Below are 16341 nucleotides of genomic sequence, written 5' to 3'. Positions count from 1 at the left end.
GACGTTTTGCGTCCGAAGGCGCGCAAGTTACTGACATATGGCCAGGCACTTTGATTTCGATCCGCTCGCCAGCGACTCAAGTGACGAAGTAGGAATCAGCAGGAGCCACCAAAGTTTGGTCGGTTGGTTTGCAGGAAATGTCAACTAGTAGGACATGCTGAACAAAGGAATATATTAACGTGAAGGTGCTGCACTCTCAGTCCGGTTTGCCAGCGCGGTGGGCCAAGCTGTCGTTCCACAAAAAAAAATTAAAAAAAAAAACAGTTTTAGTAGGGAAGTATTACATGGCGCAATCAGCCACCGTGACCTGCTACCGCGTGGCTCCTGTTTTCACGCCTTCTCACGCACCGATTGGTCCCGACACGGCATGCCTACGCGCCGCCGTCCAAGTATGGGGCGTCATCTGGCGCTGTCAATGCAATCTGGGCATGTAAAATCGTGGCCGCCGTGATAGTATGATCTATCACGAATCGCAGTTTATTCGCTTACATAACTCCTTGTACAAATCTACCAATAACAAATAAATTGGGAGGATTGTTTGGTAAATACTGAGATGCTGATTGAAGTTATTAATGCGATGCAAGTGAGCTTTCTTTCCCAGCCACATTGCTGTATAGCTGCCCGATGAGACGCGCCTGGTGTCTGCTAGCTCCGCTGCTGAAGGCGTCATGTAAGTCATGAATAAAGTTTATCATGAGATGGGCTTCCCAGTAAAGCGGCGCGAAAGTAGAACGTTTATTACAGCGTTTGCCCGTTCCGAAGCGCCGTCCACCGCTGCCGCTTCGATGTGAAAGCAGCTAGGCCTATCGACGTCTAGGATACGCGTGGAGCGGCGCATTTCGTCTCCCGGCGCGCCAGCAGGAAGCGCCGAGGCGCAGTTGCCGAACGCTCTGCACATGTACAGGCATGCTATTGAGAACCGAGCATATCAGGCAGTCTCCATATGTACAGCGGGTTCAAGTTGTACGAGTCCGGCATAAAATAAAAAGAGAAAATCTGCTTCCCCTTTTCGGAGTCCGATCGGGGTGTCCGCGCGTGCGTACAAAGTATACCCAAGCTTTGCGCTTAAAACATAACGCCGACCACAGAATCAGAGCCAGGTTAAGGAATTGTAACATGCACCAACGAAGACATTGTGAAGAGCCATCGTGTCAAGTGAGCAGAAGCGCAGAACATTCCCATGGCACAGCTGAACTCAAGCGGGGGCGGCGGCGACCACCACTCGAGTCCGGCTATCCTGTGTCGTGACTGCTCTTTGCTTTGCTGACTCCACTTCACAGATGCATGTTTGATGACGACAGTGTATTTACCTATATACATGTTTTCGCCACAGAGATTACAGTGTCGATGTGTTTTGAAGAACAGAATATTTGCCTGTCTTTAATTTCAAATCAAATTAAAATATCTTCGCGGCAACGTGAGAGGTTGGGATTACTTGGGAAGCCTCTCTGTATAATTAGAAAATAATCAAATTCCTTTCGACGCTGCAAACATTGGTGTCTAAATTCCTTTAAGTGTTTCACTAATGCTAAGTTGTTTTTTTCGTGTCTCACCATGAACCAGCTACCACAGGAATTTTAGCGGAAAGCCTTGGCAAGTGAGAACACGTAAGAAAGAGAAGCGACGGATATGAAGAGCAATCCATATATACTCTACGTGCTCAAGCATCTGAAGCTCGGTCCTTGAGGACGCAGGCTGCGTGATGCGCAGCACACCAGTCGTGAACGGTGAACCAGCGTGAGGGCGTTACAGCAGCGTTCACGTAGCAAGGGGTGCATCTCTCCGGCATCAGTCTCTCGTAGTTTAGATCCATGCTATGGACGGTACCTATTCTCATTTTTAGACAAAGTTGAGAGGTGGCTCTGCACTATAGTATGATGCACAGTTATGTAAAACGCATATTGGAAGGTTGATTGGGCTTAGCTAAATAATATATAGCCAACAGTCATTAATTGAAAGTTCGCAATTGTAACAGGCTGGACATTGAGGGGGAAAATAGCCACACAGAGTGAAGCGCCAGATATGTTAGGAATGGCAAGAAATCACATCATGTCACTTGATTAAATCTCCTTAAAGACCTCGCTTGGGGCTGTTCCATATGGGATGGGTTTACTAAGTGCAGGTTTCTACCGCACTCATAAATATTGATGGACATATTATGGCAGCGGTATGACATCGGCGGCAGCGGAAGATTGGAAGAACACTAAGATTATTTTAATTCCTACGAAAGGGGACTGGCCGAGATTAACGCAAAACATGGATCTTTGGAGACAGAGCTCCAAGCTTTACCAGCTTAGTACTCTGCTCTTAGTGGTGCTATTCGCAATTATATGCAAAAAGTTACATGTCTGTCAACACTACACGACATGAACAAATATGGCCGTTCCATAATGGTTCGCGGTGGCACGTTCCCTTGTGACTGTGCTTCAATTTCTAAGTTGCAGACTGTACTTCTCGGTGGTTTGTGATACGCAAGCGAATTACAGTAGTGAGCCACTGGTGCCTGATAGAACTGGATAACTTAAATTCCGAAATATACGTTCTGTGCAGATATGTGCGTAGAGACGTCCAGATCGTAGCGTGACCCCCTTGGTGATCGCTCTCAATATGAATTGCCTCTTCGGACAGGCTAACGTAATGGAATGCCAGTGCAGGTGCATTACGAGCTTTTTAAAAGGGGCTGAGCCTTCCGCGCAGCAATTATTCAGTACTACAGGCAAGTCGCTTTGAAATTGTCCTCGAATAGACTCCGCACCCTAGCTGTGTTTCTCTCTATATACAGCCGGCTCTATTTGCCTCATTTGAGCAGTGCGATAATATGGCTAGCTACGCAGACTACAAATGAAGAAAAAGCAGCAGTGAAGTACCAGGTAGCAACAGTTTCCACATTATTTAGTAGCCTGGATATCTGAATTCCTCCAAAACCGAGAGTTTTACTGCGCATTAAATGGCGTCCATTCTGGCAGATACAAGCAAGCCAGGGGAGTGCCGCAAGGAGCAGTCCTTTCACCAGTCCTTTTCAGCATACTACTCAGCTCAATACCAGTTAATCATGACGTTCGCACTTACGTATATGCGGATGATATTGCGTTTTTTGCAACTGCATCGGATATTCAATCACTTTATCTCCACTTGCAAACGTACCTAAACTCTATTGAGAATTGGTTGTGTGGCTTGCGTCTCACATTAAATGTCAACAAAAGCGCAGTCCTCGTATTTAATATAAAAGATTCTGTAAGTCTGTCTGTAATGTATCGGCAGCAAATAATACCACAGGTTAAATCATTAAAGTATTTAGGGGTCACTTATGATGATAATCTTTCATGGCAGCCCCACATTAACCATGTTGCTACGAAAGGGGCTCGGCCCGTGGGCATGTTGCGCCGAATTAGTCGTCCTAGGTCTGGAATGCGGAGAGATGTCCTTTTAATGATTTATGTTATGTATGTGCGTCCAATTTTAGAGTTCGGTTCAGTCTTGTTTTCTGGATCAGCAACTTATAAAATTCGACCGCTTGTTCTGTTGGAGCGCGAAGCACTTCGGTTGTGTCTGGGACTTCCAAAATTTGTTGCCAACAATGTGCTATACCTTGAAGCCCGGATTCCACCCTTGATATATAGATTACAAATTCTAACCGTTCAGACGTACTTAAGGATATATGAATCAGAGTTTCACCGATCTATGTCTATTTTTTGCTGTGAACCGACCTCCTTTTTCGGTGTCCATTGGTCTAAATTTTACAAGGTTGTTATGGTCAAAAATTTGCTGGACCCTTTAAATGTTTCCCTTCCTAGTATTCTACCCATACAAACCATCTGTTCATCTATTAAAATTGTCTTTGACGACATATTCCCGAATAATGCTAAAAACTTATCATCCGCTATTCTAAACGGATTATTAGAAGATCATTTAAGAAGTCTTTCTGATAGTTTAGTTGTAGCTACTGACGCATCTCAAAGTAATGAAAAGGCGGGTGTGGGTATATATTGTCCACATTTCGACTGGTCTTTTTCTGTACGGCTTCCGGACTTCCCCCCAATTTTTGAGGCGGAGTTTCTGGCGATGGTACTCGCTTTACGGAAATTAGACTCCTCTTTTTCTGAAGTGGCAGTAATTTCCGACTCTCTATCCTTGTGTTCATCTCTCTCTTCGTCTGTGGATTCTGCAATAGTAAAAACCTTTGTCTCCCTGATCCCTAGACATTTGAAAATTATACATATGGTATGGGTCCCAGGCCACAGCAATGTGACTTTAAATTAATATGCTGACAATTTGGCAAAAGAGTCCCTTAATGGCCCCGTATTATCTATCCTTCCGGCGACCGCGTACATCACCGCAGCGAGGTTTCGAAGAAACGTCCTATTAAATATGAAAAATGGACATCTTTTAAGATCTGATGACTACCTGCATCTAAATTATTCTTGGAATAGAAAATTATGTCATTCACGGCAACTTGAGATTTCACTAACAAGGCTGCGATGCCGTATCCCACCTTTAAATTTCTATCTTCACAGGTCTGGTTTGGCAATGTCTCCCGTCTGCGCATTTTGCGGTGAACAAGAAACATTAGATCACTTTTTATTGTTTTGCCGCCGCTTTACTACGCTGAGAAAACAGTTGATGGAAAGGCCATTGCAACAGCTTGGCCTTAGTTTAAGCAGCCCGACATTGTTATCATTTGGTGCCACCATCCTTGGGCACAGTCACAGGTCTGTGTTTACCGCCATGCAAATTTTTTTACTGGACTCAAATCGTTTGCCTTGCTAAATATTTAAACATCACTTGTTCTACAATTGTAGTGTCAATCTCCCGTGAGTGTTACCACTTTTCATTTTATATTTCACTTATTTCCCGTTTTGTTTCCTTTGCTCTACCCCTCAAATGATTTTTTTTTTATGCAAGTATATTAAAAAAAAAAAATTTCTTTGCTACCCAATTCTTGGCCGATCCCCCTCTGTGGGTTGTGCCATAAGTTATTTGGACAACAACAACAACAACAACAACAGCAACAGATTTGTTGAAGGATGGTGCTGACATCGTGGTTCAAAAACGTCGCCACCCTTTGTACGCAATGCCTCACGACGTGGACCGCAGCGGATGCTTGGAAGAACACTAAGCTATCTTAATTGATTAGAAAGGGGACGCTAAGGACTTCAAAAGTTATAGGCCAGTCAGCTTACTATTCGTTACGTTGAAGGTGTTTACTTAGGTAATCGCTAAAAGAATCAGCGTGACCTTAGACTTCCAACAACCAAAGGATCAAGCCGGTTTCCGGAAACGATACTCTAATATCGTTGTGTTGTGTTGAGTTTTTTGGCGCATAAGCAGCTGAGGCTATCATGCGCCAAGAGCAAGGTGTTTTTATTTTGTAGACGAGAAACTTTAAAGTTTGCTGAGGAGCTTTGCCTCTTTTAGAAATTTAAAAACATGAGAAATTTTTACCAGTGCATCTCCTCCCAAAAGCAGGCTAGGATGAAACGGGATTTGTTCATTGTAAAAACGTTTAAAATATTTTTTCTTAATTTCTCAAGCTTATTCCATGAAAGTAATATGTGATTTATTGTTAGTTCCTCTCCGCATCCCTCACATACAGGTTTGTCTTCTTTCTTGAGGGTGAAGTTATGTGTTAGGTGTGTGTGTCCGATGCGGAGACGACATAAATTAACTTCAATGATGCGTTTTTGATGATCGATCATATATCTATACTATTCACCACCAGGTGATAAAAAAGTGCTCGGAATATAGCCTGCACCTTCAATAGAATTCACTGACTCTGAGAAAGCATTTCACTCAGTAGAAACCTCAGCAGTGATGCAGGCATTGCGAAATCATGGTGTAGGTGAGCCATATGTGAAAGTACTGGAAGGTATCTATATTTAGTGGCTGCACAGCGACCATTAGTTGTACATAAAGAAAGTAATAAAATTCTAATAAAGAAAGGTGTTAGGTAAGGAGACGCGGTCATCCCAGTGTTTTTACAGCTTGCTTAAAGGACGTATTCAGAGACATAAAATTGGAACAGCTAGGGGTGGGGATTAATAGAGAATATCTCAGTAATCGGCAAATCGCTGATGACATTGCCTTGCTATGTAACTCAGGGGACGAATTGCAACGATTGGTTAATGACCTAGACAGGAAAATCAGAAACGCAGATATAAAGTTTAATATGCAGAAGACAAAGGTAATGTTCAACAGCCTGGGAAAGGAACATCAGTTTAATATAGGTAGCGAAGCCCTAGAAGTTACAGGCGAGTATGTCTAGTTAGGACAGGCAGTGACCGCAGATCCGGTCCACGAAAGGGAAATAACTAGGACAATGAGACTGGAATTTATCGCATTTGAAAAGTACTCACTGATTATGCCTAGCAGATTACAGGTATCGCTCAAGAGGAAAGTATATAACAGTTCCATTTTACCGCTACTTACCAATGGAGCTGAAGCGTGGAGGCTAACAAAAGGGGTTCTACTTAGGTTGAGGACAACTTAGATAGGTATAGAACGAAAAGTGGTAGGGGTAACGTTAAGAGATAGCAATCGTGCAGAGTGTGTCAGAGACATAACTTGGGTTACTGAGATGCGACCCGAAATCAAGAAGAAAAGGGCATGGGCAGGACATGTAATGAGAAGAAATGGTAACCGATGGTCGCTAAGAGTAACCATTTGGATGACAAGGGAAGGAAAGCGTAGCAGGGGGTGGCAGGAAATTATGTAGATGGATGAGGTTAAGAAGTTTAGAAAGGTAAAGTAGATGCAGCTAGCACATGAGCGGGTTAATTGAAATAAAATGGAAGAGACCTTTCCCTGCTTCAGCATGGTCCGGCTGTTTATGTTGATGATATGATTGCATAGGAAATAATGAGCTGGCTGCGATTGGTGTAAATCTGTCTTTGCGCAAAATGCTTTGACACCTATACACCTCCAAAATCACGTTGTGACGTCTCCTGCCGGCGTCAAGCCACTCAGTCGTTGAACCACACGGCATTCTGTGCAGAAAACAGCCTTCACAAAGTTTTCTTAAAAAACAACCCTCGATTCGAGGTACAATAAATTAAGGTAACTGACTGCATTTTTACTAAGAGGAATTTACGTAAACATCGTTTTGCGTTTGAAGTGATCTACAGACTAACCTACAATCGCAGGTCGATTCGCAGTTTGTGTTCTATGATCGACAGTGTTTATAGTGTGATCGCGGTGAGCTTGAGGAGCGCAAACAGCATATGGACAGGAAGTGGGTAGTTTCAAAAGAACCTTTCGCAGGTTTTGGAAGTAAGCGGCAGTGCGGAGGGGTGAATGAAGGTGGAGAAAACATGGCAAGTATGACTCCTGTAAATATGGCGTATTGATGCGCAGCTCACGTCGTCCCCTCTAGTCATGCTCAACCTCTCCTTTTCGATCCAGTGCTGCGTAGTCGCGTTGACATTTGAAATGGTCATGCTGAGCGAGAGACTGTCATCCGCTCGAGCGCACTGAAGTGTCAGCCGCATGACTTAGTTGTAGGCGGGAACCATAAATTGCAGCGACGTAAAAGCAGCCGAGTAGGCAACTGTAAGCAGGACAAATTCAGATGTTCAGCGTCGCAGCGCAACTACGAGACCGAACTTCGGGATTGCGACACGATCATGCGACATCATGATCATGACTTAGCGGCTACAAGGTCAGCTGACCGTTACCGAGAAGGAAGAATTCGTTCGCACAGGAAAGTTAGAACATATGGCCGGAGTAAGTCACTTTTCTTGAACATTTTTCTTCTGAAAAATGGGGGAGCTAGGGGGGCGTGGGCTGCTTAACGTGGGTAAAAACACGCAGTGCGTACTTTCCAGGGAGAAGGCATGTAAAAGGTAGTAGCAGAACTCTTTCGACTTCCCGTTTTCATTTTCTTATATTCACGTGGTAGCACTACCACAAAGAAAAGGGCGGCGAAGAGGGGGGGGGGGGGGGGGGGGGGGGAAGGTGGCGAGGACTTATCTGGAGTGATTAACTGTGCTCGGCCGGTGCTGTTGATAATAATTATGATGCTGAGAGTAGCCTTTGAACATCCCGGAAAGTAAGGTGATGTTTCGAATCGTCAAGTGGAAGCATTTGCTTGTAGGCAAGACCTGTTAATTATCAGCTATGTGGCATATGCCCCTCCCCTTCACACTGTTACGTGCGAAGGCTTGCGCGTACGCTTCGCTTGTGTGTTTGTTCATTTCTGCGTGTGCGCTTGCACTCTGTACACTTTGCTTGGGCAGGGCGACTAGATTCGAACTGGCCCAGCCCGGCTGGAGGGCTGAACATTAGTTACAATTGTTGTTGCCGCCCTCTCATTAACACGCCGTGTTCGAAGCGTGTGTCTGTCTGCGGGTGTGCGTGTGAGTGTGCGTGACAGATACGTTGCGACTAAGTGGCTCGTTAAGGGAAGTAGCGAATGAGAGAACAGCCATTATAGCCAAATCAGAGAAAATGCGTAGATTGTTTGCTTCTATAGAGGAAGTTCTATACGTAGTGAAGCCGGGAAAAAAGAAAATACAAGCGTTTTAACACCGAGCCTAAGTGCCGGCCCCCGAAAGGGATTGCAGAACGAACGAACGTGATGCTTGCTTGTTTTTGCTTACAAGAAAACAACAATTTGAGTACGACTGAGAACTATCAGAATTCTCGAACCCAAGCTTATTCACGCATTCAGCCTTGAATCCATAATGAAGTCCTTTTAGGGCTGCGCTACCGGAATACACTTTATCAGTGCGCGATTTGTTTCTAAGCCCACATAACCCTAGAAAATTTCGATCCAAATGTGATCCGATCCTATGCGAAGAACCTTTGTGAACAAAACTATAGTTAGGCGATCAGTAATAATATATAGTAAAAGGTAATATAATTTTGTTGATAACATAGCGCAGTATTATACGAAAGCCCATTAAGGCCCCTCGAAAACCAGAATGTTTTGCAATAGAACCCAGTGGGAAATGGGTCTGATATGCAGCCGCCGCAGCCGGAAACCAGCGCCCTGCGGCAGTTGAGGACCCTGACCATTCACTAAACGCAACTGGAGTTTTCCGCAATGCCCGATAAGATAGACAGAAGCGAAGCGAAATAAAACCACCCTCACAGCTCTAGCAGACAGTGCCAAGGTTACACGTTGACTACTTTGGTTCAGACAAACATGGTCGAACAAAGGCAGCCATTTTAGCACGTCTGTCATTTCAATGCGCTGCAGGAATACCTTTTATTTGCTTGGTTTTCTTTTAGAAGTGAAGAACAAAGAACCTTACACACCTGCCCCACCAGCTTGCGTGCCAGCTCAACGCTGCTCATAAATCTCTGCTTTCAAGAACACCATGCCATAAATTCTCAGCCAGGGCGGTTGACGTAACGCGTGACAGGACCGTTACGACGCGCCGCAAAGTGCACATCAAGTAACGGTATCGCTGCCGCCATGCAAGAAAGCTCATCTGATGACCAGCCACAGCGAGAAACACCGACGGACGCATAGGAAAGAAAGATTGGGGTACGCATAACAGCACACGGCGAATGAAATGTCAGGCAGCGGTCGGCGCGCCATCTTTTGACGGCTTACTTATGCCGTAGCGTTTTCAATGCGCTAAGCTAGCGCGAACATACGTCCAATCTGAGCGGCTTCGTACAACTTCGTTCTGAGGCCGGCGCTGTAAACGAACACAAAACACGGAAGTCAAGCAACACTCTGAAGCAAGGAAGGAAGGAAGGAAGGAAGTCAAGGAAGGAAGAAAGCGAAAGGGAAATGGAAAGGGGGAGGGAGATACAGGCTAGGCGCGCGGTGAGCCTTCCAAACTTGCCGGGAAAACATTTGAGCGCTCATATTTTACTAGGGTCACTACGTGTATGTGCGCGTATACACGAGTTCTGGTCCGTGCGTGCAAGCGCGGGACACGAAGCGACAGACAAAGAAAGGAAGGAAGGGGAGGAAGAAGAGAGGAGACGGCGTAAAAGTTTGATTCGAAAGGCGCGGAAAGGACATCGCTCAATGGCGATAAGAACGCCTGGCTGCCTCTTCTGTCTGCGGCGAGACAGCGTGCCTTCACCGTTGCCAGCGTCTACCATCTCTCCCCGGCCGCCTTTAATTTCTTCCTTACTTCATTTTTATAGCATGTTCCTTTTCCCGCGTGTTCTTTGGCCCTCGTACGTTAGTTCAAATTCCGACCGAAGATAGGCAAAAAAGAAAGGAACTAAAAGCAGGCGGTACAAAAAAATAGAGGAAAAGGCACGCATGCGCACCGGAGTCAATCTATTATGAATATGGCGTTGACATTGCGTTCACGCGCTGGAATAGCTGGAATGACAGACCTGCTGCGCGGACGGGATGTATTATTAAAGAGCAACCTTTCCGCCGCCGTTTCCCTCCATTTTCCGGTGCCTTTCTTCCTTCGATCTCTTTCTTTTTTTTCTCTCTCTCTTTTGCCGCGTCATCTGCGACTGCACGCAACGTTTCTTGATTCTCCTCTACGTGTTTGCACCGTGACAGGCAGAATGACGTAATTTTAAAGCTGCTCTGAAGATAGGACCGACTTGCTTCATTCCATCTTTCTCGAAAGACTGGTGACATACTCTGCTGGAACCTAAAGGCAAAAAAAAGAAAACGCCTTATTGTATTTTCACTTCAAAAGCAGCGCTTTTCATTCGACTCTTTTGCATCACTGCAAAACTGTGGGGTAACATCGAGGTATTGTTGACCGATATCTTCATCACGAGGAGACAGAAAATAATTATAAAAGCTCACTTCTCCATTGGGAAAAAGGAATGCCTATCGCAAATTGACGGTTCTGGAACAGCAGTAAAATTCGTTGGCACCTGTCATCCACAGCAGCTTCGCCCTTGCCAATACGGCACAGGTCTCTTTCGTTCCCATCCTGCCTGGAACAGTTCGAGGAAGAAAAAAAAAAAAAGAACGTTTTATAATGTATGTAATTGCGCAAAGTACGGCGGCTGAAAGGTTAGGATCCTTTCTAAAGGAAGGAATGGGGAATGAAAGGGCATCGCCTGTGAACATCGCCTCGGCCTTTCTCATATTTTGTCAGTAATAAGGCGAACAAAAGAGCCTGCGTCAAAGAATCCCAGGATTTCATTCTCCGGAAAATTGTACCATAACTCACTGAAGCATCAAAAAAGATTGACCTGCGCGCTGCGCGGTTTCCGGCAGCAAAATCATCTTGACAGCGCCTGAAAGGCAATCAAGAGAATTTTGGCTTTCTCAGGAATTGTGATCCGTCTGGGCTGCTCCGTTGTTCGCGCCGTTAATTCGTTATGTGCTCTGTCGCAAGGCTAATCGCACACTGTGGACAGAAGGAGAAAAAGCAGATAGCACTCTGCCTAGAAATCTGCATAAATTGGAGCGCATTGCGCATTTCGTCTGGGTTCTTTTGCGTGGTGCCGGAGCACCCCCCCCCCTCCCCTCCCCCTCCATCCTATGTTTTCTCTTCTGTGGAATTCATTACTCAAATGCTACACCGCAAGTCGTGCCGAGGTATGACGCTGTGCAACTAGTTAAAAAAATGCCCGTGTACTACACCCTCTTAAAACTGGCCACACGTGCAACATCTCCCTCTCCCCCTTTCCTTACGCGGGTCAAAGTAAGCTTGCTCGCTTGTTCAGCTTTTGAATTTTGTAATGTTGCGGAGCTTATAACAGCGCAGTTGCATACTGGCTGCTATGACACTCTAAGGATCCGTAGCACAACTTTAACCAAAAATCACCATTGATACTGTTGCGTGGTTGGGGGCTAGAAAGACACAAGGCGCAACATACAAGCACAGCACACCGACACAGAGCCAGGAACAAAGCAAGCGCGAAACGCACAAGAAGTTCTTCCTCATCACTGCCCTTTCCCGCGGAAATATTAAGCCGGTCGTAATGATGTAGTGGTTAGGGCGCTCGACTATTGTGCCCAAGAATGCGGGATCGAATCGCGACCTCGGTGGCCGCTTTTCGATGGAGAAGAAAAGTAAGGCGCCCGTGTGCTATGCGATGTCAGTGCACATTATAGAACCCCAGGTGGTCGAAATTTCCGGAGTCCTCCACTATGGCGTCTCTCATAGCCTGAGTCGCTTTGGCACGTTAAACTCCACAAGCCAAACCAAACTAAATCAAACACGGGGTGAAGTTTTAAATCTCCAGCACCTTTACCCCGTCTTATGCTAACAAGTGCCCTTATAGCTTATGCGAACAAAGGGCGAGGAATTTGGTATGCTACAGTGCGAAACGTTAGTGCCCTCATCGCATGGAACAAATAAGGCCAGAAAAAAAAAAAAAAAGAAATGAAAGAATCACCCAAAAGTCCTTGTCAGTGCCTCGACCTGTGCGGTCGTAACATAGCCCTTTGTTGTAGTTCAAGCACCGTTCGAAGCGGAAGCGTATTCTTCTTTGCATTTTAACATTTCTTACCTTTTTTTCAAAATCGCCTTGCTCACATGCGACGATTTCAAGTATTGAATAATGAGGTTACCGTAATTACGGCTCAGGTATTCAAACAGCAAAAACCACGCAGCCGAAGTATTTGCATTGAATGAGTTGCTTTTTCGCGTTTCTGAAAAGCTTCCCGCTCCGAAATTTCCCACTGCGTGTTATGTGCGGATCCGAAAAAGAAACGTTGTCCGCATTTGTGGGCGGATCTTTAGTAACGGAGCACTCCCCGAAGCCTTTCCACTTGTTAATGAGTGAGAAGTAAAGTCGCATTGAGAACAAAGACGGCAGGAATCCTCAGCTACGAAGACCTCAGAAGCTGCACAGTCCCAGCGCGAATACTAAGCGACCAGCGCGCAGCACTGTCTGCAGCTTTGTACAAAAGGTCTCTGCGATGGTTAACGAGGGAGCGAGTCAAGAGAGCGGCTCGCTCTCCCTGCTTTGTCGTCTCGGGTGTCCGCCCGCAGCCTTCTCCCACGAGAGCACAGGGGACGACGTCTCGTGTTCCCGAACAAAGATTTACGGGCACCTAATGATCACGTCCTCGGCCGCGGCACCGTCGCGGCCACGGCAGCGTCGTTTTCGGGCATCCGCGCGCGCGCGCAAGCGCGGGCGCATTGAAACGAGCGCTCCCAACCAGCGCGGCGGCTTGATGGCGGGAAAATGTTGCACCGCTGGCGCAGAATGCGCGAGAGGTTAAAATGGTCGCGCCTTCTCACTCTTCTGAGCTTCCTGCTTATCTCTCCCCCTTAGCAACGCTTTGACTGCGACTTTCTTCTCCCGGCCGCTTGGTTCCTCGCTTCTCTCACGACGACGAACTACTGCGAAAGCTCTTTCAGCAGCCCTGCAGCGAAGCTTTGCGCACGCTCACACCTCGTTAGCGGCGTCGTCGTCCTCGTTTACACACACTCTCTCTCTCTGTCTTTCTCTCTCTTGTAGGGAATCAAGATTCGGAACGATTAGAAAAAAGAAAATTAAGAAAAAGGAATGGGCTCGCGCCCGAGATGAAAAAAAGTAACAATAATTGAGAAGGGGCGCTGGAAAAGAATGATTCGCTTATACCGGCTGCGGGAGCGCTGAGTATGCGATTTAAATTGATGCGACGGTGTTTCGAGGAATTTTCGTGTCGGGCGTGAGCAATATATATAAGCTTTAGGGAGGAGTCAAACGTCCCCGGGAGCATTTGCAGAGTGCATGCTTTCTATGCAGGGGAATGGAGTCATTAGGAACGAACTCATTTGCTATCGCAAAAGGTAATCTCTGCCAACTGCACCGCCGATATCCTTCCTCGGCCGAAAAAGGTCGTGGCTGAAAATCTCTTTCTAAACGTTTGGTACGTACGAGTGACCAGCGTTGGAGGATTTCAGTGCTCAATTTATAATAAATTCACGCGCTATGCCAGGAAAGCGACGTTCAGTTGGAGCATTCGCGTATTTGCAGAACTCACCGTTGCTGCGTATACATTCGTCGTGTCATAACCGTCTTAGGTGTACCGCTGTGACCATTTCGTGGGCGTTCGTTGCATGCAAGTGCTACTAGTCATTGCGCGTTCTTGTAATTAAAACGCGATTGCACCTCCTTATAACGTGTTTATAATATGAATCTCAAACGACATAAATAGGTGCCCTACTTCACTTAATCATCCGCTGGTGAGGTAACACCTCCAGCACTGATATTTCGATGCACCAGCTAGCGCGAGGAGATGAGGGGGATGAGTAGTATAGTTTTGGCTTCGAACATAGGTGTGTGTTCAGAAACATCGCACACAATCCATGCGATACGTGCGATACGTGCGATAGAGTAAGCTTCTCCATTACTACGCTCCTCGGAAACAAAAGCAGCTGCTGCAAACTTATTCAAACCTTGCGGCCGAGTCGCGTGATCCCGAGTACCAATTACCATGAAACATTCTGTAACCCATTTCCCCTTTCCCCACCCTTCGAAACTTATTGGGGACAGCGGCTTCGCTATCACCGCTTGCATCATTGAATCCTCTGTATCACGTTCATCATAATATCTGTATCCCCTGAGATTGAAGAAGAGGAATTTCCTGCATTCTACTTTCCATCCTTTGTATGCCAAGGCTTCGCACTGAAAGGCCGGACACTTTCTTGTGATAATGGGCGTTCTAACGCCTACGCATGAGCGGGATTACCGTAAACGTTAATTATTACCTTCCACCTGAGGTCCTGGGGGGGGGCAGATTTTTGCCCCGCTGCCACTCCGCGGGTGCAGCTTTCTAGCTCGCGACCAGCGGAGGGGACAAAATAAAATGATCGGGACAACACAGCCTTAATACTCGAGTTATATTTATTGCACTTACAATTAATAAAGAGCGTGCTGGCTAACTATATATACAACATCAACAAGGTTTTCCTTGGAAGGACGAGGCTACTTAACTGCGCATCGCCGAGAGAGGTGGCGAGGGACGACCGCTCGCGTTTGTTTTGGTTTGGTTTTGGGATTCAATGTCCCAAAGCGATTCAGGCTATGAGAGACGCCGAAGTGGAGGGCCCCAGAAATTTCGGCCATCTGGGGTTCTTTTAGGTTCATTGGCATCCCACAGCACACGGGCATCTAGCTCTTCGCCGCGAGCGAAACGCACCCGCCGAGGCCGCGATTAGATCCCGCATCTTATGGGCGCAGTAGTGGTTAACCACTGCGCCACCCCGGCGGGATACGACCGCTCGCGTTGCTGGCAGGCTGGGGTGGTGATGTGATATTGCTCGGTCGGTCGCAGTGACGAAGGGGAAAACTGGCTTTCCACACCTGATCAAGGACATATACTCCGCATTTTTTATGGTATGAGGAAAGTTGCGTAATAACAATTTATTACCGCTGTATCATATACCATACACCATCCTCCACGAGGCAGAGATGGAGAAAGCTGAGAAAAGTAACTCTCTGTTTTTATTTTTCATCGCAGATAAAGTGAAAAACTCATTTAAAATTTCCTAATGTGTATTGAAGGTTTTACGAGTGCTTTTCAGTTCAGGTTTATTTTTCAGTTTTAAAACCACTACGCGCACTCAGGTCCCATAGCACACGGCTGCTTTGCGTCTCGGCTATTGAGCTTATTTTGTGCGAGCTTATTTGAGCTTATTTTTGTTAAATTGTGTATGTCAAAGCAGGCATTAAAGAAAAAAAAAAAGGTCCACCGTGGAGTAGTAGCGGTTTGCGCTCTCGGCTGAGGATCGGAGGGATGGTGGTTCGATTCCCGGTGAAGGCGGGTTGTTTTCCTTAACTGTCATTTCGTGCGGACGCTTTCTGCGCACATTTCCTGCCCACATTTCCGCAGTCCATAAGCCAAGAAAGGCTTTCGCCAAAAAAGAAAAAAAGCAGTATGCAAGTACTGTAATGTTGCATAAGGACCTCCCGTACGACGCATTTGACAAGACATGGGTTGTGTAAGATTTCGGCAGCACATCTGTGCAATTTACGTCAATAAAACATACACCAAGTAGTATATTAACTTATCAGCGCATTCATAAAGTTAAACAAGACAGTCGTCACACACCTTTTGCAGAGGCGAAGAATAGCCCCCACTACCGAAAACAAATCAAAGGCGCTGCGTCTTTTCTGCAGATCACTCCGGCGCTGGAACGACAAACTGACACTGCCTCAGTTCAAGCTTCCATTGCTCGACTCTAAGCACACGCGAGTGAAGCATCTTGTAGAGGAGACCACGAATGTTTCGTCGTGTTGGACACTTGACAAGCGGACAGACTAATATCCGTGACGTGAATTGGGTTGGTCACGGCTACGCTAAAATCATTATTCTATTGATCCATCGAAACAGCCAAGAGGTGTCACGCTGTGCTGTATGTGGCTCGCTAGATGTGCCAATGGTTGAAATGCCCGAACGCGGTGAAGTAGTGGCGTAGTCACGGACAGCAAGCAATTATTGGCACTGTTGCAAGTAATTTG

The sequence above is a fragment of the Amblyomma maculatum genome, chromosome 4 (assembly GCF_055883805.1).
Source record: "Amblyomma maculatum isolate TAMU_Amacu chromosome 4, ASM5588380v1, whole genome shotgun sequence".
Lineage (NCBI taxonomy): Eukaryota > Metazoa > Arthropoda > Arachnida > Ixodida > Ixodidae > Amblyomma > Amblyomma maculatum.
Note: the sequence above shows the minus strand (reverse complement) of the source record.